This window comes from Vicugna pacos, unplaced genomic scaffold (genome assembly GCF_048564905.1).
Source record: "Vicugna pacos unplaced genomic scaffold, VicPac4 scaffold_19, whole genome shotgun sequence".
NCBI lineage: Eukaryota > Metazoa > Chordata > Mammalia > Artiodactyla > Camelidae > Vicugna > Vicugna pacos.
In genome coordinates, this window is record NW_027328740.1 from 35,127,227 (window position 1) to 35,154,568 (window position 27,342).

The 27,342-nt window shown below is 38.3% G+C and overlaps 1 long non-coding RNA gene across 1 annotated transcript; it reads right to left on the reverse strand.

Moving 5' to 3' along the window:
• Positions 1 to 23,080: 23,080 nt before the first annotated feature.
• On the reverse strand, positions 23,081 to 26,408 carry LOC140692933 (uncharacterized). The gene is made up of 4 exons (XR_012068570.1): positions 26,313 to 26,408; positions 25,019 to 25,078; positions 24,103 to 24,297; positions 23,081 to 23,356 (listed from the first exon to the last, which is right to left on the reverse strand). It is a non-coding gene; the product is annotated as an uncharacterized lncRNA (long non-coding RNA).
• Between the last annotated feature and the right edge of the window lie 934 nt (positions 26,409 to 27,342).

A 27,342-nucleotide genomic window follows, 5' to 3' on the forward strand; every position in this document is an offset into this window, starting at 1 on the left:
TAACTGGCACTCCCACAGGTGCCAGGACAGGTTCAAGGCTGACCATGAAAGGTCAAAGGGTGAGTGGTGGCCCAATTTCTGGTAATCGCAACACCTTCCCCAAAGCGGTTGGAATATTCCTCCCACTTATTAGCATATGAAGATACTGAGGGCATAAAAACTAACAACCACACCTCGTGGCTGCTCTCTCTGCTGAGGGAGACAGCCCACACTCTGTCTGTGGAGTGTGTATCTACTTTTCCTTTAAACTGGAGCACCCAACCCTCACGCCTCATGGCCTTTCTCTTGCCTTCTGAAACAGCCCACTCTGTCTGTGGAGTATATATCTCTCTGAATAAATCTACATTTACTGAATTGTGGCATTCTCTTGGATTCGTTCCTGTGCAAACCAAGGACCCACACATCACGAGGTGCATCTCAGGGACCCAAATAAGACCTGGGACACGGCCATCCTCTCCCCCACATTTTCCTGTATCATATATTCCTTCCCAAAGGATCTCACCTTGTGCACTGCAAAGTAGACGGCACTCATGTGTCCTGACGTGGATCTGCTTCTGCGTTTATCATTTCTTATGTCCACTAGAACGTCATCTTCATGAGGACAGGGATTTGGTTCTGTTCACAATGGAAGCACCAGCACATGACAGGTGCAGAAGAAGTATTAGCTGAATGAATGAGCTGTGGGAAGTCCTGGGAATTCAACCTGGAACTCCTAGCCACTTGGGCCCCAGCTCACTCCAGTTGCTCCCTCCTACTCATGGCTGACCTCTTGCCACCACTCTCTGCTCTGCCATCACCTGAGCCTGGATGAGCTGAGATGAGCACACACCACGGAGAGCATGGTGAATGGTTCACGTCGTTGCAACACACTCGCCCTCTGACTGCCAGGGGTTACTTAGGATGGACAAGCTGAAGGGAGCACCATGTGCACCACCCTAACCTACAACTCAGTTGAAGCACCAGGAATGCACACATGGGAAGCCCAGGCCCTTTCCAACCTAAGGAGAGGGACTATGGGTGAGAAGAGGGTCTCTGTCAACTAACAGTCTCTTTACAAGCCCAGTCTTAGAAAAGCTCTTTAAAGACACTTTTGGTATCTTCCTTGTGTTTCGGTAATCCCTCTAGATTTTGTCATTTTAATCTATGCATCAGAAATACAGATGCTCTTGAAATCTCTATTGATTTTCAATGAAGAAAATCCTCAATTTCCTTCTCTGCTAGGAAAATTACTGCACTTTATATAAAAAAAGGCAGCTTCCTTTCATGAGTTTCTATCTTCAAACACCTAATTTCACAAGAATCAGTGAAGCAGGACATGAAAATCTCGCTGTGCTTTATCACCTACTGGTGGGCAGGAATGAAATGAATGAGTACTGATCTCATGAGATGGGAAGGCTGGGGCTGTCTTATTCCTGCTACAGATGGAAGGGTCCATATCTGTGAAGGGGAGGAAGGACCAAGGATGAGAAACCAACATTTTCTAACCCATTTCTCTTTTTCAGAGTCTCAGACAAAACACTGTGATTTTATAAACAAAACAAGAACATCTGCACCCTTTTAAAAGCACGCTACAACTTTACTACTACACACGGCACTCTGTCATTGACCTAAAGGCGAATGACAGCCAAGAAATTTGCGGGGATCTTATTCTGTGCTCATCCCTTTTGGTCTTTGGAACCTCAGGAAGTTTGCCTCCTCTCCCTGAGTGTCGTTTTTCTCATCCTTCAAATGGGAGTGTAACAGTCATTCATTTGCTCAGTGTCCATTCGACAACAGGAGATGGCTTATGAAAACAATAATAAAAAAAGCAAAACAGCATTTCTGATCTGTGCTTCTTCCTCCTCCTCCCTGAACATGAACTTACAGGCTAAAATGGCATCTTTCACTAAATCCCAAACGTAAGGAGCAGTTCTGATAAGGAAGTCACAGGACTGCAGGTGTAACCGAGAAATGACCCAGTGAAAAAGAATGAGTTGCCAGCAAATCCTCAAAACCCGTAAGGGTGCAAACCCTGGGAGTTACAGCCATGGGTGGGAGTTCCTTAGTTCCCCATTTCACAAAGCCGAGAACTTTGCAGGGCCCATGAAAGACACAGATAACCCAGTAAAACCACACCATGTTTTGGAGTACACCGGGGCCACATTGCTGCTGACCTGCACTGCTGTGTGTCCCAGAGCAAGAGCCCTCGGCGGGGGTGACTGTGTTTGAGGCTGGACAAGAACTTCCTGTTCTGTCTCTTTTGCTCTCTCTCTTCCTGCAATAAAACAACTGGTAGGACTCTGGTGGGGAGCACTGCACCCACATTCTCTGGGAAACCACACACCAGGCAGCTCTAGCTGATCTGAGGACACGTCAATGAACATATATACACCAAAGTCAGGCAGAAGGCTGCCTGTGGCCTTGGGAATCCAAACTAGCTTGTCCTGTTAATCAGGATATTACACATCTAAAGAAAGTGTGCACCAGATGAAGACGATGCCTTAGACAGCGTCGGTGGTTATGTCCAGCAGTGTCTAAGGACAAGTCATGCTCTGGTAGATGGGAGCATTTTGGTTGCTTTAAGAGTTTGCTACTGAAGGGCTGGGACATTTCATTGGGACTTGAAACTCCAGACCTCTTTACTCACAAAGGCAGACAAGTTAGGTGAGCCAGGTCAGCCTTTATTCCAACTTCCTAACCAAAAGGCTATGAGGTCGAAAATATATTTCTCAGACTCTTCCGCAACAAGGACTCCAGATGTGGCTTTAAAAATTCCCATCAGAGACTGAGATTTGCAAATATTAACTACTATATATAAAAATAGCTAAAAAACTAAATTTCTTCTGTATAGCACAGGGAACAATATTTAATATCTTATAATAAACTTTAGTAAAAAAATATGAAAAGGAATTCATACATATATATGTGAATATGAAAGACTGGAACATTGTGCTGTACATCAGAATTTGACACATTGTAACTGACTATACTTCAATTAAAATATATATATATATATATATATATATATAATGCCCATCAGCAGCATCTGAGTGTCACTGAAAGAAGAAACCCAGATGAATGGACGCTGAGGTGGTTGGATGAGCTACGTTATTTTGCTGGGGTGGATGCAGCCTGCATGGCAGAGATCTAGAAGGAATGCTCACAACAGCCACTCACTGATCTGAAAGTGAGTTAGGTTAACAGCTTTCTGAAATCCTCACTGCCCCTCCTGATGAGCCAAGTGTCTGGCGTTTCTCTGGAAATCACTAGGCGCAATCTGGAACTCAAAGGTAAAAATTAAAAACTGCAGTCAGGTAGCAAAGAGACTGGCAGGACGCGTTGGACAAAAGTAGGTCAGAATCAACAAGGAATGGGGAGGGGATAGAATGTGTGTTGAGGACCCTGAATTCAGGGGTGGATTGTCTATGTTGAGGACTCTGAGTCAGTATGAGTAGATGGATTTGTGTGGACTATGGACTAAAATGGTGGCCATTGTTCAGATAAGTGTGATTTGGAGTATATTTATTTGAGGAGGGTTTTTTTTTTTCCCCTTCAACATTGATCATTTCTAGGGAGCAGAATAATACTCTGCCACACAACATCTAAGTGCAAAAGAGATGCTATGGGATGATGGTGGTATGAAAAATTTCAGTACTGCAATTTCAAGCTTTCCTTAATGAGGTGCACAGCAGTAGGTACTTAAAATAAAATAAGGTACTTATATTAAAGACATCATCATATGTACATATCCTTTAAGATACACATATGGTGCTATAAGTGGGCCTGAAATGTGTTCTGCATTCTAAAATCCGATGAAATAAAATCAGTAGTTCAATATGCCTGTCGGCTCTAAAAACATGATGTAGCTCATGATCACAGAAAGCAAGATCAGCTAGGGAATTTGAGATTTGTCGTTTCCAGTGTCAAAGTTAATATTTTTTGCTTTACTTAAAAAGCATTTTTTTAATTAGGTCTGTCAGCATCCATTGGTATACGGGGTTCAGTAGATGTGTTCAGATATTCCAGACAGTGAATCAGAGCAAAGACTGAGGTTTAGACAGTAGTTAAATGCCTCACCCGTGTGATCAGCATCCACAAACTGCTTTACTGAAAATCCTTAAAAGTGAGAACTTCATTAAAGCAACGATAAGTGAGGGGAAAAAATAGCTACAGACTAGTGGAAGTTTTATAACGTGTAAAAATGACAAAAGACTATTCATGAGCATATTTTTAAAAACCCCTACACTTTAATAAGAAAAACAACAATCTGACAACAGGTTGTACACTGCTGTAGGAGAATCCATGCAGATGGACTCTTATGTGAATGGGGCTGGAGCTGTAGAATTAGTTAGTCTTGCAAGTAACTCAGTTAAACACAAATGCAAATGGGATACACTTCTAGAATATCTGAGGAAATATCTTGGAAAACTTACTCCTCTATGAAGCAATGACAATGGCAAAATTTGTCAAAATTAACCTCTGTAGAACTCTGGAAATTAAACCAAGACTTCCAGCAATCCGGGGAGTCTTTATTTGAGAAAGAAAAACAGCTAAATCTCCATAAAGATAGTGAGTTTTGAGGCATTGTAACTTGATCTACCCCATCCCTGTATCCTCACCTAAATGGTGGCCTTTATAAGCAATAGTCTCACAATCAAGGTAGGGGCAGAAGTGATTTAAAGTTACCCAAAAAATCCGCCCCCAGAGAGCTGTCACTATGTGACCTGTCACAAACTCATGCTGTGCAAACAGCCTGTCCCCAGAGTGTGTGTGGGAAAAAATCAGCAGTGAGTATCTAACATTACAACTGCCTGAGGCAGTGGGACCAGTAGAGGCTAACTAGGTGCTGACTAGGAAACTTAGAAGGCAAAATTGAGTAATGAGAAGTTCTGGGGGTGAAGGTAGGGTTAAAAAGCTCCAAAAAATTCTGAGAATTGTAGAAGGCAATATACATGTGTGGCACATGGCAAGGAAAGATCTGAGAAAATCCTAAGCCTTCAACACTGGCTGAACTTGAGGTTCTGCATAAGCAAGAACTAAAGGCTACGGAAAAGCTGCTGACTGCATGCTGGTGCTGAGGGCATCCCTCAGCATGCGGACACACAGCCACCTGGCAACAGCTCAAACGATTGGCTCCAGGCATTGAAAGAAATCACTGTCCAATTATTATTACAGTGATGACAACTAGGCTTTCTTCACACACACTGATCTCATGGTCATGCATGATAAAGAAAACAGACTTTAAAGAATTTGTTCAGGAAAGTAACTAAATAAATAGCTGCAGCAGCAATGACAATGGAAGCAACAATAAACCCTTGAGATGAGGAAAATCTGGCTTTCAGATCTGCCACATTGTAATATTTTAAATGTCCAGTTTTCAACAGAAAATTAGAAGATGTACAAAGAAACAGAAAAGTTTGGTCATAACAGATGGGGAAAAAGTAGTCAATAGAAACTCCCTGAGGTAGCCCAGACACTGGACTTACTAGACAAAGATATAAATAAGCAATTACACACATGTTCAAAATACTAACAGAAACCATGCCTAAAGGATTAAATTATGTGCACATCTCATTGTACAGAGAATATCAATAAATAAAATTTATAATAAAAACCAACTAGAAATTCTAGAGATACAAATATGACTAAAATAAAAACTTCAATAAGAGGTTTCTCTGTAGATATGAACTTGTTGGAGAAAAAGTCAGTTAAATTAAAACTACTGAAATTATCCAGTCTGTGGAACAGAAAGAAAAAGGAATAAAAAAAAAATAGAACACTGTGTCAGAGATAGGTGGGACACCATCAACAATATCAATACACACATAATGGGAGCGCCAGAAGGAGGGAGAGAAAAAAAGGGGAAGAAAGAATATATAAAGAAATAATGGCTGAAAACTTCCCAAATTTGATGACAGCATTAATTTGTACATCCCAGCAGTTCAACAAACTCCAAGTGCTATAAACGTAGAGACATCTAAAATAGGCACATCAGACTCAGTGTGTCAAAAGACAAGAATAAAGTATCTTGACAGCTGAAAGAGAAAAGTGGTTCAACATATAGAAAGGCTCCTCAGTAAGACAGTTGATTTCTCATCAAAAACCATGGAGACCAGAAGGCAGTGGATGGTATCGTCAAAGAGATAAAAGGAAAAGACTGTCACCAAGTATTTTATAGCCAGCAAAATGATTCTTTAAAAAAAATTAAACGAGAAATTAAGACACTCCTACAAAAACAAAATCTGAAAGAATTCATTGCTAGCAGGCCTGCCCTACAAGAAATACTAAGGATAGTCCAGCAGGTGTAAATGAAAGGACACTTGCCTGAAAAATAAAGAGCACTACTACATGAGTAAAAAAATAAAACAGTATAAATCGAGTATTACATGTAAATGTTTTGTTCTATTTGATGTAAAGGACAACTGCATAAAACAATACTTATGAAACTGTGTAGATGAGCTTATAAATGCATAAAGGTGCAATTTGTATGACAGTGACAGCATGAGGAGGGGGAGGGAAAAGACTGATACCAAAGCAAAGTTTTTGTGTACTGTTGAAATTAAGTTGGTATTCATGTCAACTAGATTGCTTTAAAACAAGATGTAAATTATAATCTCCAGGGCAATGGAAGGGAAGGAGGAGGAGGAAGAGGAGGAGGAGAAGAAAAAGATAAAATAAACAAATTAAAATGACACACTTGAAAATGCTTACTTTGTACAAAAATGTGTAATAATAGAGGAATGGGAAAAAAAGACATATAGAAAGTAGACAGCAGTTGTAACTTCAATCTGATAAGAAATTACATTAATGTAAATGAATTAAACATTCTAATCAAAATACTAAAGGCAGAAATAAATGGAATAGACAATAGATGAACAATAGAGAATAATCAACAAAAGGAATAGTTGGTTCTTTGAAAAGATCAATAAAATTGACAAATTTTATCTAGTACTGAAAAAAAAAAGAGAGAAGATTCAAATTACTAAAATGAGAAATGAAAGGAAGGATGTCACTACTGCCCTTACAAAAATAACAAGGAATGTAAGGGAATACCATGGATAATTATATAGCCAATACATGAGATAATGTAGATGAAATGGATAAATTCCTAGAAGGACATAAATGACTGAAGCTAATTCAAGGAGAAATAGAAAACTCAAATAATCCTACAGTAAGTAGTAACTGAAATAGCAATCCAAAACTTTCACACAAAGAAATGCTAGGCCCGTATGGCTTTGTTGGTGAATTCCATCAACTACTTAAAGAAAAAACAAAAACAAAAACAAAAACAAACAAAAAATGCTTCACAAATTCGTCTGAAAATAAAAAGGTGGGCACACTTCCCAATTCATTCAATGAGACTAGTATCACACTGATACGAAAACCAGACAAAGGGATCACAAGAAAACTAAAGAATTATCTCTTATGAATATAAATGCAAAAAATCCTCAACAGAATACAAGCAAATCCAAAACAGTAACATATAAAATAGACCACCATTAAGTGGGATGTATCCAGGTATGCAAAGGCAGTACAACATACAAAAGTCAATTCATGTAATACACCATATTAATAGAATAATGGATAAAAACTAGGAATAGAACTTCCTCAACTTGACAGAGAACATCTATGAAAAACCTGAAGCAAAGATCATACATAATGCAGAAGCACTGAATTATTCCCTCCCAAAATCAACATTGTACTAGAGGTTCTAGTCAAATCAATCAGACAAAGAAAATAAAGCCTCTAGATTAGAAAGAAAGAAATAAAACTGTCTTGATTCCAGATGACATGATATTATATATTGAAATCACAAGGAATCCACAAAGGAAAAATAGAAAAGAAAAAAAAATCCTCTTAGAATTAATAACCCAGTCTGACCAAAATTGTAAGACACAGATGAATATATGAAAAGTAATTACATTTCTATTCAACAGCAGTGAATAATCTAAAAATAAAATGAAGGAAACCTTTTCATTTACAATAGCATCAAAAAGAATAAAATAATTAGTAATATTAAGAAAAAATATGTGGAATACTGAGAAAAATATCTGAAACTTGTATATTGAAAACTAAAATACTACTGATAGAAGTTAAAAATGACCTAAAATAAATGGAAAGCTCTTCTGTGTTCATGGATCAGAAGCCTTATTATTGTTAGGATGGCCATTGTCCTCAAAATGACCTATATATTCAATGCAGCTCTGGCTTTTTGGCAGAAATGAACAAGCTGATCCTAAAACTAATATGTAAATGCAAGATACCCAAAACAGTCAAAACAATCTTGAAAAATAACAAAGTTTTGAAGTTTCCAAATTCAAAACTCACTAACAAAACTGTGATCCATACAGTGTGGTACTTACAGAAAGGACAGAAAAATAGATTGAGAGAAAAGAACTAAGAGACCATAAACAAAGTCTTACATGCAGCCATTTAATTTTTGACAAAGGTGCCATGACAATCCAATGGGGAAAAATAATCTTTACAAAAATGATGCTGGGACACCTGTACATACACCTGGAAAGAAAGAAAACTGAACTTTTATCTTAACACCATTTATGGAAATTAACTCAAAATAAATCACAGACCTGAAACTATAAAACATTTAGAAAATGAACAATGAGGAAATCTTCAGGACTTTGGATTACAAATACTTGTAATATATGACACCAAAAGCACAAACAACAAAAGAAAAATATCAAGTAAACTGGACTTCAGTGAAATTAAAAACTTCTGTGCTTCAAAGGACTTCATCAAGAAATTAAGAAGACAATCCACAGGATGGATGAAAATATTTCCAAAATTTTCCCTGATAAGGGACTTTTATCCAGAATAGACAAAGAAGACTTAAAACATGACAATACAAAGACAAATGTAATTAAAATGGGCAAAGAATTTGAATATGTGTTTCTCCAAAGAAGACATACGAATGGGAACTAAGCACATAAAAAGATGTTCAACATCAGTAGGCATTAGGGAAACAGAAATCAAAATCACAATGACATACCGCTTCATACCAACTAGGATGACAAATATATATGATATATGATATATAAATATGAATCTATAAACCCAGTAATAAAAAGTGTAGATGAGGATTTGGAGAAACTGGACTCCTCATACATTACTTCTGGACATATACAATGCTTCAGTCACTTTAAAAGCTATATTAGCAATTCCTCAAAATGTTAAAAGCAGAATACATCCCAGCAATTCCATTTTTTGATATATCCTGAAGAGAAGTGAAAATATGTGTTCACACAAAAACTTGTCCATGAGCATTTACAGCAGAATTATTCATCATCAACTGATGGATGGATAAGCAATGTGGTGTATTTATAACTACGGCATATTATTTGAATACAAAAAGGAATTTGGGTATTGATATATGCTACACTATGGATGAGCCTTGACAACGTCACACTAAATGAAAGACGATAATCAAAAAAGGCAGCATACTGTATGGTTCTACTTATATGAAATGCCTAGAACAGGCAAACCTGTAGAGGCAGAAAGTAGAGTGGTGGCTGTTGAGGGCTAAGGGAAAGGAAGGTTAGGGACTGACTTAATAAAGGGTACTGGTTCCTTTTGGGGGTGATGGCTACACAACCCTGAAATGTACATAAAACCCTAATGCACACTTTCAAAGGCTGCATTTTACGGTATGTGAATTATATCTCCATAAACCTGTTATTCTTGAAGCTGAGCCCACCTATGGAGCAACTGACACAGCACTGACTGTGGCATCCGAACGGGGAGTGACCCACCCGCCCACCGTGAAGGAGAGCAGCACCTGACCCAGTGTTGGAGGGGTGCAGTCTTCTTGCCAATGGACACTGTGAGCAGCACAGATGAGGGGGCCAACAGAGCAAGCTGAGTTCATGAAACAGGGAGAAGACACAAAGACCTCTCAATAAAACCATTAAGAGCGTTCAGTCTCTAGGAGAACACATCTTTGTTTTAAAATCTTTTTATACCTGTTTTATTTTCTATTAGCTTTTTAATCTTTACTTTTTAAACAGTTCTATATGTTTACAATTCTCATTTCATTTTTAATTCTCTTGGATTTGATCTGTTATTGATTATTCACAGGTTTTAAATATTGTGTTTTGAGTTTTTTCTTCTTTGCATTAAGGTTTTAAAAAGACATCTCAACTCGATTCCTATTCTTCTTCAACTTGCTCTTCTATTATTGATTATACACTGTTTTCAAACCTTTTTTTCCTCCATTCTTTTAAAATTCTATTTCTCTCTCTCATTTTTAAGTTTAATTCCAGCATAGGCCTTAGATAGATAAAGAAATAAACCCCTTTAAGGGCCACAATAGATAACTGATACTCCTTAAGCCACAGTGCCAGAGAGATATGAGCAGTTGAAGAAGCAGAGAAAGTATTCCCAATTAAAAGAGAAAGAGAAATCCCCTGAAAGAATGATCAATGAAATAGATATTAATGGCCTATTAGATCAAGATTTCTAAAAAGAAGTGATCGAATTACTGAAGGAACTAAAAGAGATAGTATTTAGAGACATAAAATATGTCAAAAACAAAATAGTAGCTATAAAGAAGAGCCAAGTAGAATTGGTAAATTCATTGGCTGAAATGAGATCTGACCTAAAGGCAGTACAACTCAGGCTAGATAATGCAGAGGAACGAATAAGTGACCTAGAAGACAGGACAACAGAAAGCACACAATCAGAACAGTTGAGAGAAAAAAATAAAAAACAATGAAAACAATATATGGAACCTATGGGATAATATAAAGCATGCCAATCTATGCATCATAAGAGTTCCAGAAGGGGAAGAAAGAACAAAGGGGATGGAGAAGGTATTTAAAGAAATCATAACTGAAAAATTCCCAAACATAAAGAAAGAATCAGACACCCAAGTACAGGAGGCTCAGAGGTTCCCAAACAGGAAAAACCTAAAGAGACACACACCAAGACATAACAAAATCAAGATGGCCAGACTGAAGGATAAAGAAATGATCCTAAAGGCAGCAAGAGAAAAACAAAGAGTGAGTTACAAGAGATGGCTCTCAGCTGATTTCTCTACAGAAACACTGTAGGCCAGAAGGGAGTGGAAAGATATATACAAAGTCCTGAATGAAAAAACAGATGCAGCCTAGGATACTTTCTGCAGCAAGGCTATCCTTTAGAACAGAGGGAGAGGTAATGAATTTCACAGAGAAGAAAAACTAAAAGACTTTAGCAACACTAAACCCATGCTAAAAGAAATATTGTAAGGTACACTTTAAATAAAAAAGAAGCAGGATGATACAGAAATGAGAGCTCATAACTGGAAAGGTGATAACTACCATGAATTACAAATAGAATGAACATGAAATTGTAAAAGAAGACATCTAAATCATTGAGTGGGAGAGGGAAGCAAGAAAATATAGAGTATTTTTTCTTTCTTCTTTTTTCTTAAATTTTTCGTTCTAGGTAGGATGGGTTAGAGATTGCATTACTATCTGTTTAGTACACACAGTTACAGTAATTGCTTAACACACTTACAAAAAAGTGTAACCACAAGACAAAAACTTACAAGTGAGTAACAAAAACTAAATACAATCCAAGATAACAGAAAGGAAAATTACCATACCACAAAAGGAAGAAGAAAGGAACAAAGAAGAAATATGAAATCAACTGCAAATAAAAGTTCAAATAGCAATAAACACTCATTTATCATTAATTACTCTAAATGATAGTGGACTAAATGCTCCAGTCAAAAGACAGAGTGGCAGACTGGATAATAAAGCAAAAAACTTCAATAAACTGCATACAAGAGACACATTTTAGGGAGAAGGACACATATAGATTGAGAGTGAATGGACGGAAAAGGATATTCCATGCAAATGGAAACTCCAAAAAAGCAGGTATAGCAGTTCTGATTTCAGACAAAATAGACTTTAAAACAAGGGCCATAAAGAAAGATAAATAAAGGCATTTTATAATGATTAAAGGAGCAATACAAGATGAGGATATTACAATCATTAATATGTATGCATCCAACATGAGCACCTAAGTACATAAAACAACTACTAACAGAGATAAACGGGGAAATTGATGGGAATACAATCATTGTCAGAAGTTTTAACACCACATTAACATCACTAGACAGATCTTCCACACAAAAAATAAATAAGGCAACAGAGAAATTAAATGATACAATAGAAAAATTAGATTTAGTGGATATTTTCAGAGCATTACAACCCCCCAGAATAGGATATACATTCTATTCAAGTGTGCGTGGAACATTTTCTAGGATTCATCATGTACTTGGTCACAAAAGAAGCCTCAAAAATTTTAAGAAGATAGAAATTATCTCAAGTATCCTTACTGACCACAATGCCATTGAAACTAGAAATCTCTTCAGAGAAACAAAGCATAAAAAAAAGGAAAGCATAGAGATTAAACAACATGCTATTAAAAAAAAATGGGTCAATGATGAAATCAAAGTTGAAATTAAGGAATACATTGAGACAAATGAAAATGAAAACAACCACAAAAAACTTATGGGACAAAGCAAAAGCAGTGCTAAGAGGAAAGTTTAGGGCGATACAGGCCTTCCTCAAAAATGAAGAACAATTTCAAAAAAACAATCTAACCCACCAGTTAAAAGAACTAGATACTGAAGAGTAAAAACACCCAAAAAGTCAGCAGAAGGAAGGAAATAATTAAGATCTGGGAGGAAATAAATAAAATAGAGATTAAAGAAATAGAGAAAATAATCAATCAAACCAAAAGCAATTTTTTGAAAGAGTAAATAAAATCGAGAACCTCTGGCCAAACTCACAAAGAAGAAAAAAGAGAGAGCACAAATTTGCAAAATAAGAAAGGAAAATGGAGAAATTACAACAAATAACATAGAAATATAGACTATCATATGAGAATATCATGAAAAACTACATAAAAAAAGGGATAACCTAGAGGAGATGGACACGTTTCTGGAAACATACAGTCCACTAAAACTGAATCAAGAAGAAACTGACCACTTGAACAAAATGACCACTAGGAATGAAATCGAATTAACAATAAAAAAAATCCCTACAAATAAAATCCAGAACTGGACAGCTTCACCAGGGAATTCTACCACACATACAAAGAAGTACTCATACCAGGCCTTCTCAAACTCTTCCAGAAGATTGAAAAGAAGGAATATTCCCAAACTCATTCTATGAAGCCACAATCACCCTGATACCAAAACCAGGCAAAGACACCACCAAAAAAGAGAATTACAGAACAATATCACTGATGAACACAGATGCAAAAAATGTCCTTACCAAAATACTAGCAAATAGAATTCTACAGCACATAAAAAAGATTATACAACATGCTCAAATGGGGTTCATCTCAGGGACACAAGGGTGGTTCAACATATGCAAATCAATCAATGTAATACTTCACATCAACAAGAGAAAGGACTAAAACCACATGATCATCTCAATAGATGCATAAAAGCTTTTGATAAAATTCAACACCCATTTATGATAAAAATTCTCACCAAAGTGGGTATTGAGGGAACATAACTCAACATCATGAAAGCTATATATGACAAACCTACAGCCAGCATAGCACTGAACGGTGAAAACCTCAAAAGCTTCTCACTAAATTCTGGGACAAGACAAGGATGCCACTATCACCACTCTTATTCAACATAGACTTGGAAGTCCTGACCATAGCAATCAGGCAAGTAAGAGAAGTAAAAGGGGTCTAAATTGGAAAAGAACAGGTAAAAGTGTCACTACATGCAGATAACATGACACTATATATAGAAAACCCTAAAAGGTCCACACCAAAACTACTAGAGCTGATCGAAGAATTTAGCAAGGTAGCAGGTTACAAGATTAATGTTCAAAAATCAGTTGCATTTCTTTACACTAATGATGAATCAACAGAAAAAGGAAGTAAAGAAATAAAACACTTTAAAATAGCACCCAAAGTAATAAAATTTCTAGGAATAAATCTAACCACAGAGGTGAGAGAATTTTACACAGAAAACTATAAACCATTGGCGAAGGTAATTGAAGAAGACTTTAAAAAATGGAAAGGTATCCCAAGCTCTTGGATTGCAAGAATCAATATTGTTAAAATGGTCACACTGCCCAGGGCAATATACAGATTTAATGCAATCCCTGTAAAATTACCCAAGACATATTTCATAGAACTAGAACAAATCACAATAAAATTTATATGGAACCATCAAAGACATAGAAATTCCAGGGTATTACTGAAGAAAAAAAAGAAAGAGCCTGGAGGAATAACTCTCCCAGACTTCAGACAATACTATAGAGTTACAGTCATCAAGACAGCATGGTATTGGTACAAAAACATACATATAGACCAATGGAACAGAATAGAGAGCCCAGAAATGAACCCACAAACTTTTGGTCAACTAATCTTCGACAAAGGAGGCAAAAATATACAATGGAATAAAGACAGTCTCTTCAGCAAGATAAACATAAGACAAGATACAATAAACCTCCTAGAAGAAAATACAGGCAAAATATCTGACATACATCTCAGAAATGTTCCCTTAGGGCAGTCTACCCAAGCAATAGAAATAAAAGCAAGAATAAACAAATGGGACCTAAAGAAACTTACAAGCTTCTGCACAGCAAAGGACACCATATGTAAAAAAAAGACAACCTACAGAATGGGAGAATATTTTTGCAAATGAAACTGACAAAGGCTTGATCTCCAGAATATATAAGCAGCTCAAATGACTTAATAAGAAACAACCAAATAACCTAAACCAAAAATGGGCAGAAGACCTAAACAAGCAATTCTCCAAGGAAGACATACAAATGATCAATGGGCACATGAAAAAATGCTCAATGTCACTAATTATCAGAGAAATGCCAATCAAAACTACAATGAGGTATCACCTCAAACCAGTCATAATGGCCATCATTCAAAAATCCACAAATGACAAATGCTAGAGAGGCTGTGGAGAAAGGGGAACCTCCTACACTTCTGGTGGGAATGCAGTGTGGTGCAGCCACTGTGGAAAACAGTATTGAGTTCCCTCAAATGTCTAGGAATAGACTTGCCATATGACCCAGGAATCCTGCTCCTGGGCATGTATCCTGAAGGAACCCTACTTCAGGATGACACCTGCATCCCAATGTTCATAGCAGCACTATTTACAGTAGCCAAGACATGGATACAGCCTAAATGTCCATCAGCAGATGACTGGCTAAAGAAGTGGTATATTTATACAATGGAATACTACTCGGCCATAAAAACTGACAATTTAGGGCCATTTGCAGCAACATGGATGCTCCTGGAGAATGTCATTCTAAGTTAAGTAAGAACGGTAACAAGGAATAAAGACAATTACCCACAGGTACAGTTATTTTGATTAAAATATCCACACAGAAAGCAAGTCACCCCCACGACTGCTGCCAGGAGGAGCATCTGAGTGTAATAGCCCAGCCAAGCAATGTAGATTCTGAACTTCTCTCCTTAGAATTTCCTGCAGAAAGACAGAAGGAAGTTTCAGAAGACACAAATAATCACTCTGTAGCTTCATCCTCATGTTAATTTATTTTTTTCTTTTTTGGGGGGCATAACTAGGTTTATTTATTTGTTTTTTAATGGAGGCATTGGGGATTGAACCCAGGACTTCATGCATGCTAGACATGCACTCTACCACTGAGCTATACCCTCCCTCCATCATATTAATTTCTGATTCTAAATCAAGGGGGCTTTAAGTTTAATCCTCCGACTCAATTCACTCTTAAAACATATGCGTTTTCATAGCAGCCCCCAAATTCTACCGTGAAATAAGAAGTGTTTTATGTATCATAGAAGTACAGATCACTGGCTCACCTGCTGAAGAGAGATAAATGAGAACAGAGCAAAGGAGAGGACGAGGCTGACTCCACAGCAGATGCAGGGGATCATCACCACTCACTGGACAGTCTGGCACATTCAACAAATCCCCCCAAAAATCATTCTTAACAGGCTTGACACAAGTGGACATCAACAAGTGGCTCAGTCATCTGCTCCTGCCTTATCTCGGGAATGTCCCTGGAGCAAATACATCGTAAACCACAGATAATAAGGAAATGGCTGATAATGATAACAACTGGGAGTGCAATGTCTGTCTGACAAAATATTTATAAAACTCATTGTGGGAATGGGAGAGGGCAGGAGGGATGTGACTGAGGAAGGCACTGCCCTGTATTCTTTGTATCTAGCACGTCTGTTGTTCCTAGGTTTTAAAACCTCTTCTCAGTTAACCTGGAGTAGATGGAACAGGCCAGGGAGGCAAGATTAGAAGAAAGGAGGCAGGGCATTAAGTGGTGCCAGGCTGATCCTAAAAGGGAGACCGACACAGACAGGCAGACACAGAGAGTTTAGGGATGAGGCGGAACAATGAGACGGCGGCTCAGGTGTGTCTTGCTGTTGCTGAACCTTCCCTCAACTGGCTCACTGATGACTCGGCAGTGCTGGGTAAAACCTGTGGATTTCCTCAGCTCTGAGTTCTCTCTGAGGCTTCCGGCTCAGTCTGGAGCTGAGATGAGTTCCGTGGGCTTAGCCTAGGGGGGACTCAGCTCCGAGAATAGCCTGGAATCCTGGAAAACTTCACGCAGGAACCCCGGAGGCTGGACCAGCACTCACAGGGCTGCTGTGAGACCAGCTCCATAGTCAGAGCCCTGGGCATGGACCATTCCATGGGGAAAAGGGCTGAGCCCGATGCCAAATCAGATAGGAGCGAAAAAGTGTGTTCATTCTCATGTGACTGGGCTTTGTGGCCTGGCTCACGGGTGGCAGGCTCAGGATGGTGTCTGGCAGAGAAAACCCTGGCAATGGGTTTGAGATGTCTTGGACTCATTCTTGTTAAGCTTTTTGTAATACATTCTTATCAACTATCCATCCTGAAAATGCCAAATTCAAAACTGAAAGAATGTTAGAAGTTGCCTGCTCTAACTGCCCAATGGTAAACACACCCTGCTACAGTTAGAGAGCTGGTCAGGCAGCCTCTGCCTGGATATTTACAGTGACGGGGAGTTCATTACTTCCAAAGGTTACAAGTCGGCAGGAAGGTCAGACAGAATTTTTGAACCTTAAACAGATATCTGCCTCCTAGTCCTTGCTGAAAGGCAAGGAATAATGAGGATCCCTTCAAATGTAGTTTTGCCTGATTGTTATCTCTCTCTGTCAAAAGCACCCCAATTTTTTTTCAAAATTCAGCTTTGATTTCTTTTTATCAAAGTAATGCCATACATTTAATAAAGAGTCAAACAGTTCTCGAACACCGATTGTAAAAAGGAGCAGTTCCCATCAACCGCCCCATTTCCTGGCCAGAAACAACCACGTTCAGCTCCTACTGCTGACTCTTGGAATACTTACTCCCTTTCTCTGACTAATATCCTTGTAACACAGCCTACTGACTTTTTCAGCTTTATGTATCACCTATTTAACTTTCTATTTTGGAAAATGAGGATTCAGCTCTCTTTCAAACCCCATCTCATCTACACACCCAAACCTTCATTCTTCCAACCTTTTGATACAATTACATTATAATTTTCATCAGCTCAGTATCCTTGATTTACATTATTATTACTCTGTACAGACTATTCAAAGCTGTAGCAATTTGTGCTAGTCTTACCTTTTCTTCCCTACTTCGTTTTCCTGGAGTTAATAATTGTCTTGGTTTTTCATAGCTTAGATTTCTGTGCACTTAATAATTCAACCTCAGACCTTCTCTTAACGAACAACTTTCACAATACTTTCCAATACATTGTCTACAAATTTCATCTCCTTGAATAAATCTCTTCAGATCTCCTTCCACATGGATTAACGACATGCTAGTCTTGTCACAGAGCTCATGGGGCCACTAGTGGGAAGTAACATGGGAATACATGGACCAGGATCAGGGAAAAGATCAACATAATTGCCTTAGCAATACATACTTAAAATAGTAGGAAAATTGTTTTCTTTACAAACACAAACACACACACAAACCCCAAAAGCCCATAAAGAATGATTAAAGAGTGGTCAAACCCATTGCCCTGCCTTCAAATTCTGTATAACATAAAACAAAAATAACAGAAGGAAGATATCATATAAATATGAATCTCAAGGGGGATTGGGTACACTCAGTGGCAGAGTGTGTGCTCAGCATGCTTAAGGTCCTAGATCCAATCTTCAGTACCTCCATTAGAAAAAAAAATTAAAAAGAAAAAAAATTATCAATTTTAAATATTTACATATTAACAAATATCCTCCTTTAAAACTGTGTTCTAAAGGATAACCCGGGTTAAGGAGAAAGTACCTCTTCATGACTGTGATCCTGCTGATAATTGAGGGAGGAAATTAGAGTATGACCACATGAAATAAAATTCCTTATGAAATAATGATCCCGGGTGACAATCATTATTGGCTGCTGTCATCACAAAAAAGAGAGTCGAATGTAATATTATGTACCTTATGACAGGAGTACAAAACTTCACATAACAATTATTTTTGCACAAAGTTGAACCTCAATCAGATCAAGCTTTTAGGGGAGGATTAAATCACTTAGCTAAAGCCAATACATAGGATGGAGAAACAAGTCTAACACCATAGGGGAGAATGAAATCAGCCAAACAGGAAATAGAGAAACCCCTCAGCAATTTCAAGGAAAATGAGAAACAGGAAAATTATAGATTAGAACGCACTTGAGAGATATGCTAGCTGCAATGTCTGAATCTTGTCTGGATCTTGATTTCAACCCCAAAACTACTTAAAAGTGTATTTTTGTGACAAGCAGGGAATTATTTTGTAACCCTAAAAAAAAGGAATATTCCAATTTTATTTGAAAGAGACCTTGTCATTTCACTAATGAAAGGTTAAGCTATGTAGGATTGTCTTCAAAATGACCCCATAGTGGGGGAGGGGAGGAGATGGAGATGAAAGATGCAACAACAGTGACTCTGAGTTTATAATTCTGGAGCTGGGTGACTGATAACACCCAGGCAGGCTGGCTGTACTGTTCTCTCTATTTCTGTACATGTTTGAATCTTTCCATAAAATGTGAAACAACAAATAGACTTCAGTGTTTTAAAACCCTCACTTTGAAGGTTAAGAGGTTTGCCCAAGTAGGTGGGCACCTGCATGGGGCACTGAGATAAGAAAGAACAGACACCTGGCTCCAGACCGACCTGGGGCTACCTTGACCCTCCTCTTCTCCTAACCATCCACAGCCAGCCCATAACTGCATCCCGTCAGCCCCACTCCCCAAATGCATTCCTCATTGGCTCCCACCATCTCTCAACTGGCCCAATCCAAGAGCCTCCTACCTGGCCTCCCTGCTTCCTGGGTCCCTGCCATACATTCTCCACATTATCTTTGCAAAATGTGAGTGAGAGAAAATTACTTAAGTGCTTAAGCTATCATGACTGCTTCTCACTGCGCTTAGAGTCTACACTCCTTTCCGTGCTCCTGATGCCCTTCTAAACCTCGCGTCTCATCACTCTCACCAGCGCTGGCTCCAGTGTCTCCACAAACCTGCTGAGCACATTTGTGCCTCGGGGCCAATGGACAAGCTGCCTCTATTCCATGGGTGACTTTTCCCAGATCTTCAAATTCCAGCCTCCTTATCGCCATCTCAGCTCACATGTAACCTACTCAAAGATAGCTTTCTTAACTCACTTCCCCCCAAGTCTCCCATCTCAACACTGTGTTATTTCTTCATTTCAATCTGACATTGTTTCCTTATTTGCACGATTATTTTTGTTTTCTCGGTTGTCCTTGGCCTCCATCCCCCCAGCAGCCTTGCCCAAACAGCATAAGCCCCCGGGGAGCAGCCGGCGCTGGTGCTCTGAGAAGACACATGCTGAGCGCGACATTACAATCACGTGGTGTAGTGAAACGGTGTCGAACAGCAGATACAGAAAAGCAGTGAGAATTTCTCTCTTATTTTATAATTTAAATGAAATATAACATTTACTCCTATGTAATGAAGAATTTGGTAGGTCTTTGTTCCCAGTTCCTAGGCAGCAACCGCTAAAGCCTCGAAATTTCCCAAGATAAGAGTGTCTTTGCTATTCATGGTGGAACCTTGGATGGCTTGTGTTCATGAGATGACTCAGGATGGGGACTGGCCAGCCAGAGACACCAACCATGTGATTAGAGGAGTGGGGCTTTGAGCTTTGTGACAAGTGAGTGGCCACCAGGAGAGGAAGGGGCTCAAAATTTAGGGCTAAGGAAAGGTTTGACTTACAGTTAGGGTTTGGGTTAGCCATGTCGGTAGTGACCCAATAAATCATGGCTTTGTAATAAAGCCTGCAGTAAAAACTTGGGGCAACGAAGCTCAGAGCTCCTGTGAGCTTCCTGGTTGGTAACACTCTTGGAGGACTGTCACACTCAGATGCCATGAGGACAACCCTGAGCCCTTCCCACTGGGGTGCTCTCCACAACAGCTCACCTGATGAGACCTAAGGGCTGCTGCTTGTCTGTGCTTCGAGGAGGATCCCATTCCCTGTACAGAAGGCCCTGATCACTGGGGCAGCTGAGGTCCTCTGACGGAGGCTGAAGTGGCACTGGGAATCAGAAGCAAACAGGTGAGCGTCACTGTCACAAAATGTTCACATGTTCTGTTGATAAAATTTGGTGCTAACACTTCATGGTCATTTGTAAATAAGGGGCCCTCACTTGCCAGGAGGGATGGAGGTACCATATAATTTTTCATAATTCTCACCCAGGATTAATATTAACCCCTTGAGGGTCATTTGCAAACGTGGGTGGAAAGGAACGCTTGGATGTCACAGTCCTGGGACCACCGTGGGTACCTGGTGAGAGCCTTGCAGATGCTTAATGTTCTACAACCGGGCCAGTGTTCCACAGCAAAAATCTAGTCCACCCAAGTGCCCAAACTGCTGCAGTGGAGGGACACCTGATGGTCCAGCCCCCTCTTTGGACACCCGGAGGAACTTGGACCCTGACAGGTTAGGGGCAGGGTCAATTCTAAAACCCAGGCATTTTTGTCCCCACAATTCAGTAGTTATTCGGTGACAGCACATGGAATATAAACAACAAAGTAACTTGACATGATGGTATATATTTAGCTTACTCAAGAAACAAAGTTTAAATCCAGTCATTCTCCTTCCCACCTGACCTACTTTCCTTTGTCTTGTACTAGCACCAGATTATTACCCACCCAGCCTTAACAAGGGTCCTGACTCCACTTACCTCCCTCCCAAACACCACATGAGATGATTCCTCAGCCTGGATGTGGGACCAGCAATTACAAGAAGCTTTAGTGGAAAAGAACTGGTTATGCACAGATACCAACTAAACACTGTAGATTCCTGGTGTCCCACAATAGTAATCATGACAGCTGTTTGCAAGTGTCCCCAAAGTTCATTTAAGACTCTCACTGCTAATTTTGCTGGGACATAAATATGAAACATGTGGACTGCTGGGCTGGACTGCTAAGCTGGGTCTCTAATCCAGGAAGCTCAGTGTCTGCTCCCTGCACCCAGCTCCCTGTTCTGTTCATGCATATGCATCAAGAAGCTGTTTAGTGTCCATTTTAATATCTTAAACAGTGCATTTCAATATTGTCTTCATCCACAAATACGTGTACCACATAGTAGTAATGATCAATCTTAGTATTTGCTTTCTTTGGTCTTAGAGAGTCAGATAAATGGATAGCAAAGATAACAAAGTCATAGAGGGCTATAATATAGTATTTCCTTTATTTCAATGACAGGATTTATTTAAAGAGCTTAGATATAACATCCTTGCATTTATGGCATCATTAAGCGTCTGAAGCTGTTACATTATAAAAACTTCATTTCTAGCGAGATGTTATCAGTTAGAGAAGAGCTCCTAAATTTGAGGGGTTGCTGTCATCTCAGACAGAGTCCCTAAAAAATGTCAGCAATCTGCAGTATTGCCATCATGACAAGAACCCAGACAGATGAAATTTGGAAAGCCCTGTGGCTTTCTAGTGTACAGACATAAAATGGTATTTCAGAGGGAAAAGCCTGAATTACAGAAAGTGATAAATGAAATGGTCTAACATGCATTTCCCTTTCAAAGAACTAATATGTCTTTTGTCGATAATAACATCTGTCAGTAATTATGAAAAGAGCTGACAGATGCATAGTACTTAATATAAGCCAGGGCAGTTGTATCACTGACACAGATTCATTAATCCCCATAGCATCTCTACGAGGTGGGTACTACAATTATCCCCATTTTATTGGTGAGGAACTTGATAGACACAGAGGGTAAATGACATTTACAAGGTCGACAGTGAGAAACCAACACAGATGTTCCAGCTTGAGTCTACGCTCTTGGCCACTTCTCTTTTTTTTTTTTTTTTGGTGGTGGGGAGATAATAAGGTAATTCTGGTGGGGGGTGGGGAGGTAATTAGGGTTATATGTCTATTTTAGAGGACGTGATGGGGGCTGAACCCAGGACCTTATGCTTGCTAAGCATGTGCCCCATCACTTGAGCTGTGCCCTCCCCTCTAGAGTCTATGCTCTTAGCTGCTAATCCTCACTGTCCCACATGGTAACTGTGGGGGAAGTACAGTTCATTCATTCACTCGTTAAACTCAGCCTTCCCGGTGCCTGAGATTCAGCAGTGAACAAGACAACATGTTTCCTGCCTTAAATGAGCTTGTCGCCTCCTGATATATTATCTTCATTTTACCCAGGAAGAAACAAGGTCAAGAAGATTAGCCTTTTCCTGTTAACACCAGAGGATACATGAGGTGCTTTATTTCAATTCTGCCATTTGACTTACACCATGGGGAGGGAAAGCTGCCTTGCAAATCCTGGAGCTCACAAACCTGTTAATCCTGAATTTTTTTTAACACTGTCCCTTACTTGATACTTGATCTGAGAAAGGATGAAGTAAACCTAAAAATGTTCTAAGAGAGCTTGTGGCTTATACAAGGTAACTAACCAGCCACTGTTTACTATCCTAACAGGAATCTGTAGGCATATTTCTTTTCTTTCTCTTTTTTCCTTTTTATGGGCAGCTTTTAAAAACCAAATCAAACCAACCAAACCAAATCACTGATAATTCAACAGCAGGTTCTAAATCACCCCCAAGACAGCAGCTAAACTCGGTTTAGACTTACAATGCGGTTTCTGGTGGTTGGATTGAAGAATGTATCTCTATCCTGAATATAAAAGTCTTTCATGGAGCTCTTCTCAAATAGGGCAATGAAAAACTCTTGTTCCGGTTGTTGATACTTTCATCCACTTGGAGGACTTTCATCAAACAGCGGAAGTTATCAAAGGCTGAGGACCGGGTTTTCAAATCATTGGGCTTCAGAGGCAATATTATGTGCAGTATCTCAGCGTATGTACAGAACACCTCCCACAGGGGGTGTACTTTTGCAAATACAAGCTTGTCATCCAAAACCTATATTGGGAGAATGAAAACACAAACCAGGAAAATATTTTCACATTTTTAGTATACAGATTTTTCCTACATTGCTGGTAGTTAAAGCACTTGTGCAAACACACACATATGTCACACTGGTAAAAGTGAAGATATAATAAAAATAGATTTGCAATCCATCATACATTTTTGCCTTAAAGATAATTTCTTTGTTGAAATTACTGAAAAGTTTTTTAAATTCCTTACAGTTCCTTCATAAAATAACCAATGTTTTAGATAAAGAAAAGCAAACTTGTTAATTTTTAGTCCAAATTAGTAACTAAAAATAGAAGCACCAAAATATTCTTTGCAGTGGTATTGTAATGACAATTTTTTAAATTTCTGAAACCTAGAACTATTTACATATCTGTTCAATATATTGTTAAACAGCCATTAAAAGGGATTTAAAAGATTTATATTTATTGATATGGAATATATAATAAAAGGAGAAAACAAAAAAATGTGAAATAATAATTTTCCTTTTTGGAAGGGAAAAATATCTTCATTTGAACAAAAAAAAGTTTAGAAGGATTTTATGATCCTTTATATATAATTAAGGTACAGATGGTTTTTAATTCCACTGTTCTTTCACTTTCAATTTTGGGGGTAACTTTTTATAATAAAAAAATCTTTAAAAAGGTTCTTGCATAAATACATTAATAGATATATTTATGACTATATTCTCTGGCTATTAAAAAAGATCTCCTAGCTGTGGATCTGAAACTTACATTCCATAATGCAGATTCTGACTGACTCGCCTCCCAGCCCACAGCAAAGGCACGGCTAGTGTGACATGTTTCAAATACCATTCCAAGGAACATGCAGGCTCCCAGCCAATGGCTGCAAGGGGACTGACACTGATCTGGTTGCTCCCAGCTGCAGACCATCACAGATGAGGTTAGATCCACAGGCTCATATTTTCTCTGTCAAAAGAAATCAGAAAGTGTTAGGCTTTTACTTACACCAGGGAACAAGAATTTGTTTTTTTATGCAAAAAAATAACAACAAACCAATTTGAACCTGATGAAAAGACATTTACTCAAAACAGCACAGTAGCAATGAAGGTGCTCTGGCAGACAGGGACTTGTTGGATTCCTGTGAGTGCTGGACTCCTCACATGGAATTTCCTTGGCACTCCAGAAGGCCTGTGGTTGTCCTCATGGGTTTGTGGCCATAAGTGGCGCACAAAAGTCTCTGGCTTTGCCACAGTTTCAAAGCCTTTTTGGCTTATGAAAGGTTTTGCCCTCAAATGGAGTTTTCTTGAGTCCAGTCACTGATGTCATTTACCAGAGTTACAGTCCAGATCTGATATTCTAGACTCTTAATATCTTGCAGACATTCAAATGGTTCAGGTTTGGATGTGTATTCACCTCTGCAGGCCTGGACCAAATCCGATAAAGACACCCGGACAAGTTCAGCAAAATACAAAGAAATTTTTCTCTCTGCAAGACTGAAATGTCTGTGAAGCTATAAAAACATCTGCACCTACAAAAATAGGGAACCAACTCATCAATAACATATCTATCCATAATGCATGGACATTCAAAATAAATACTGTATTTACTCCTATTAAATTCTATCTGGTTTTTGCCAAACTGTGTCCTAAACTGAAAGGAAAGTAGGTAAATGTAGAGAATTTTTTACCTTTTAAGAGAAAAAGGAACCCTCCTACTCGGTTGGTGGGAATGTAAATTGGTGCAGCCTCTATGGAGGACAGAAAAGAGGTTCCATAAAAAAATGAAAATAGACTTCCGTGTGATCCAGCAATCCCATTCATGGATATATGTTTGGAGAAAAATTTAATTCAAAAAGACACATGCACCCCAATGTTCACAGCAGCACAATTTAAAATAGCCAAGACACTGAAACAACCCAAATGTTCACTGACAGATGACTGGATAAAGAAGTTGTGGTATATTATATATATATATATATATATATGTATATATACATGTATGCATATATATACACACGCATATATACACATGAACACACACACAAATGGAATACTGTTCAGCCACTAAAAAATAAAATAATGACATTTGCAATAACATGGATGGACCTACAGGGTATTATGCTAAGTGAAATAAGTCAGAGAAAGAAAAACAAATATTCTATGTATTAACTTATATGTATATCTAAAAAATAAAACAAATTAATGACTATAATAAAACAGAAATAGACTCACAGGTACACAGAACAGACTGGTGGTTACCAATGGGGAGAAGGAGAAGAGGGGAGGCAGGAAGGGGTTAGGGGATTGAGAGGTAAAAAGTACTAAGTATAAAATGGATAGGTTACAGGGCTGTATCATACAGCACAGGGAAATATAGCCATTATTTTATGGTGACTTTAAATGGAATATAATCTATAAAAATGTTGAGCCTCTGTTTTGTACACCTGAAACTAATATGATGCAAATCAACTACTCAATTACAAAATTTTTAATCAAAGTTTCCTATTCATATTATTTGCAATAAGTTAGAAGCCAGCACTGTCAACAGAAACATACTGCAAGTCACAATTTTCCAGTAATCCCATTTAGAAAATAAAAAGGAACAAGTGAAATTAATTCCAGTAATAATTACATTTATCCCAAAATATCCAATATACTATCATTTCAAAAGTGTGATTGACACTTTTAAAACTTATTAACAATATTTTACATTATTTTTGTTGTACAAAGTCTTGAAAATCTATTATGTATTTTCCACTTATAGAACATCTCAATTCACAATAGCCACATGTGGCTGGTGGCTACCATACTACACAGACCAGATTACACCATTCACACTTCTGATAAATTAACTGCTCTTACTTATTTAAAAAACTTGCAGAAAAGGGTTTAGATAGTCCCTCTATCAAACAAAGCAACCTTGACAGGTGGGGATTATTTTCATTATAAAGTGAAAAATAAAGGTAAGAGAGCCATGCTTACATGTATGTTAAGGTAACAATGCCTTCTTAATTCATTCAGGACTTTACAATCTTTCTTCATATGCCAAGGATTCACTGTCACTGCGCAATGTTTTTCACTACTATCATCTTTGTGATTGAGAGGCTTCTGATGACCCTGCTTTGTGCTTCTGTACATAAAGTAACAAAACAGAGAAAAAGACCTTATTAAAGATAATTTAGGGGGGAGGGTATAGCTCAAGTGAAAGATCATGTTCTTAGCATGCACAAGGGCCTGGGTTCAATCTCCAGTAATTCTTCTAAAAATAAAATAAATAAATAAAAACCTAATTACCACCCCCCAGCAAAAAATTAATTTATTACTTTAATTAAAAGTTTAAAAAAGATAATTTAGTGCAGGCTTATCAGGCTACAAGAGCTACAATGAATGCCCCCACCCATTAATTTAGAAGAAGTCTCACAGTATTTCTCAACATAAAGGCTAAAATATAATTGAGAACACTTCCTGATGGTCAGCATCATTTTAACAAAAATGTAGATAATTATGTCCCTGTTGTCAAATTTCTGTCAGAGTTGGGCATGGAACATTTATTTAGTAAAAGTGACTTTGCAGCTCTCTTTGAAAGAAATGCTGAGAAATGATCTTTTCTGTTGGAAATTAGCCTGCTTTTAAATTCTTCAGTAGGCATAAGTGTTTACAAACCAGGCAGGAACTGGATTATATTTTACATATACTTTAGAAACTGATTTGAATTTTGCCCTCTACCTGCAAGGCTATTTCTTAGGTAATAACATAAGCAGGCCACTATACTAAATTTTGTTTCCCTGTTTGCTTAATCCTCACAACAACTCTGTAAGCTGCTATTATTACCCCCATATAACAGATAAAGAGCTTGAGGCAGAAAATAATTTGGGTAACTTGGTAAATGGTGGAGCTGGGTAAGACTGCAGCCAGTCTGACACTCAGGTCCATTCTTCTCACCAATGTCTGATACTGCTACCTACATTCAGCAATGACCGCTAATTTCATATTTAAGTGTGTCATTTCTAAA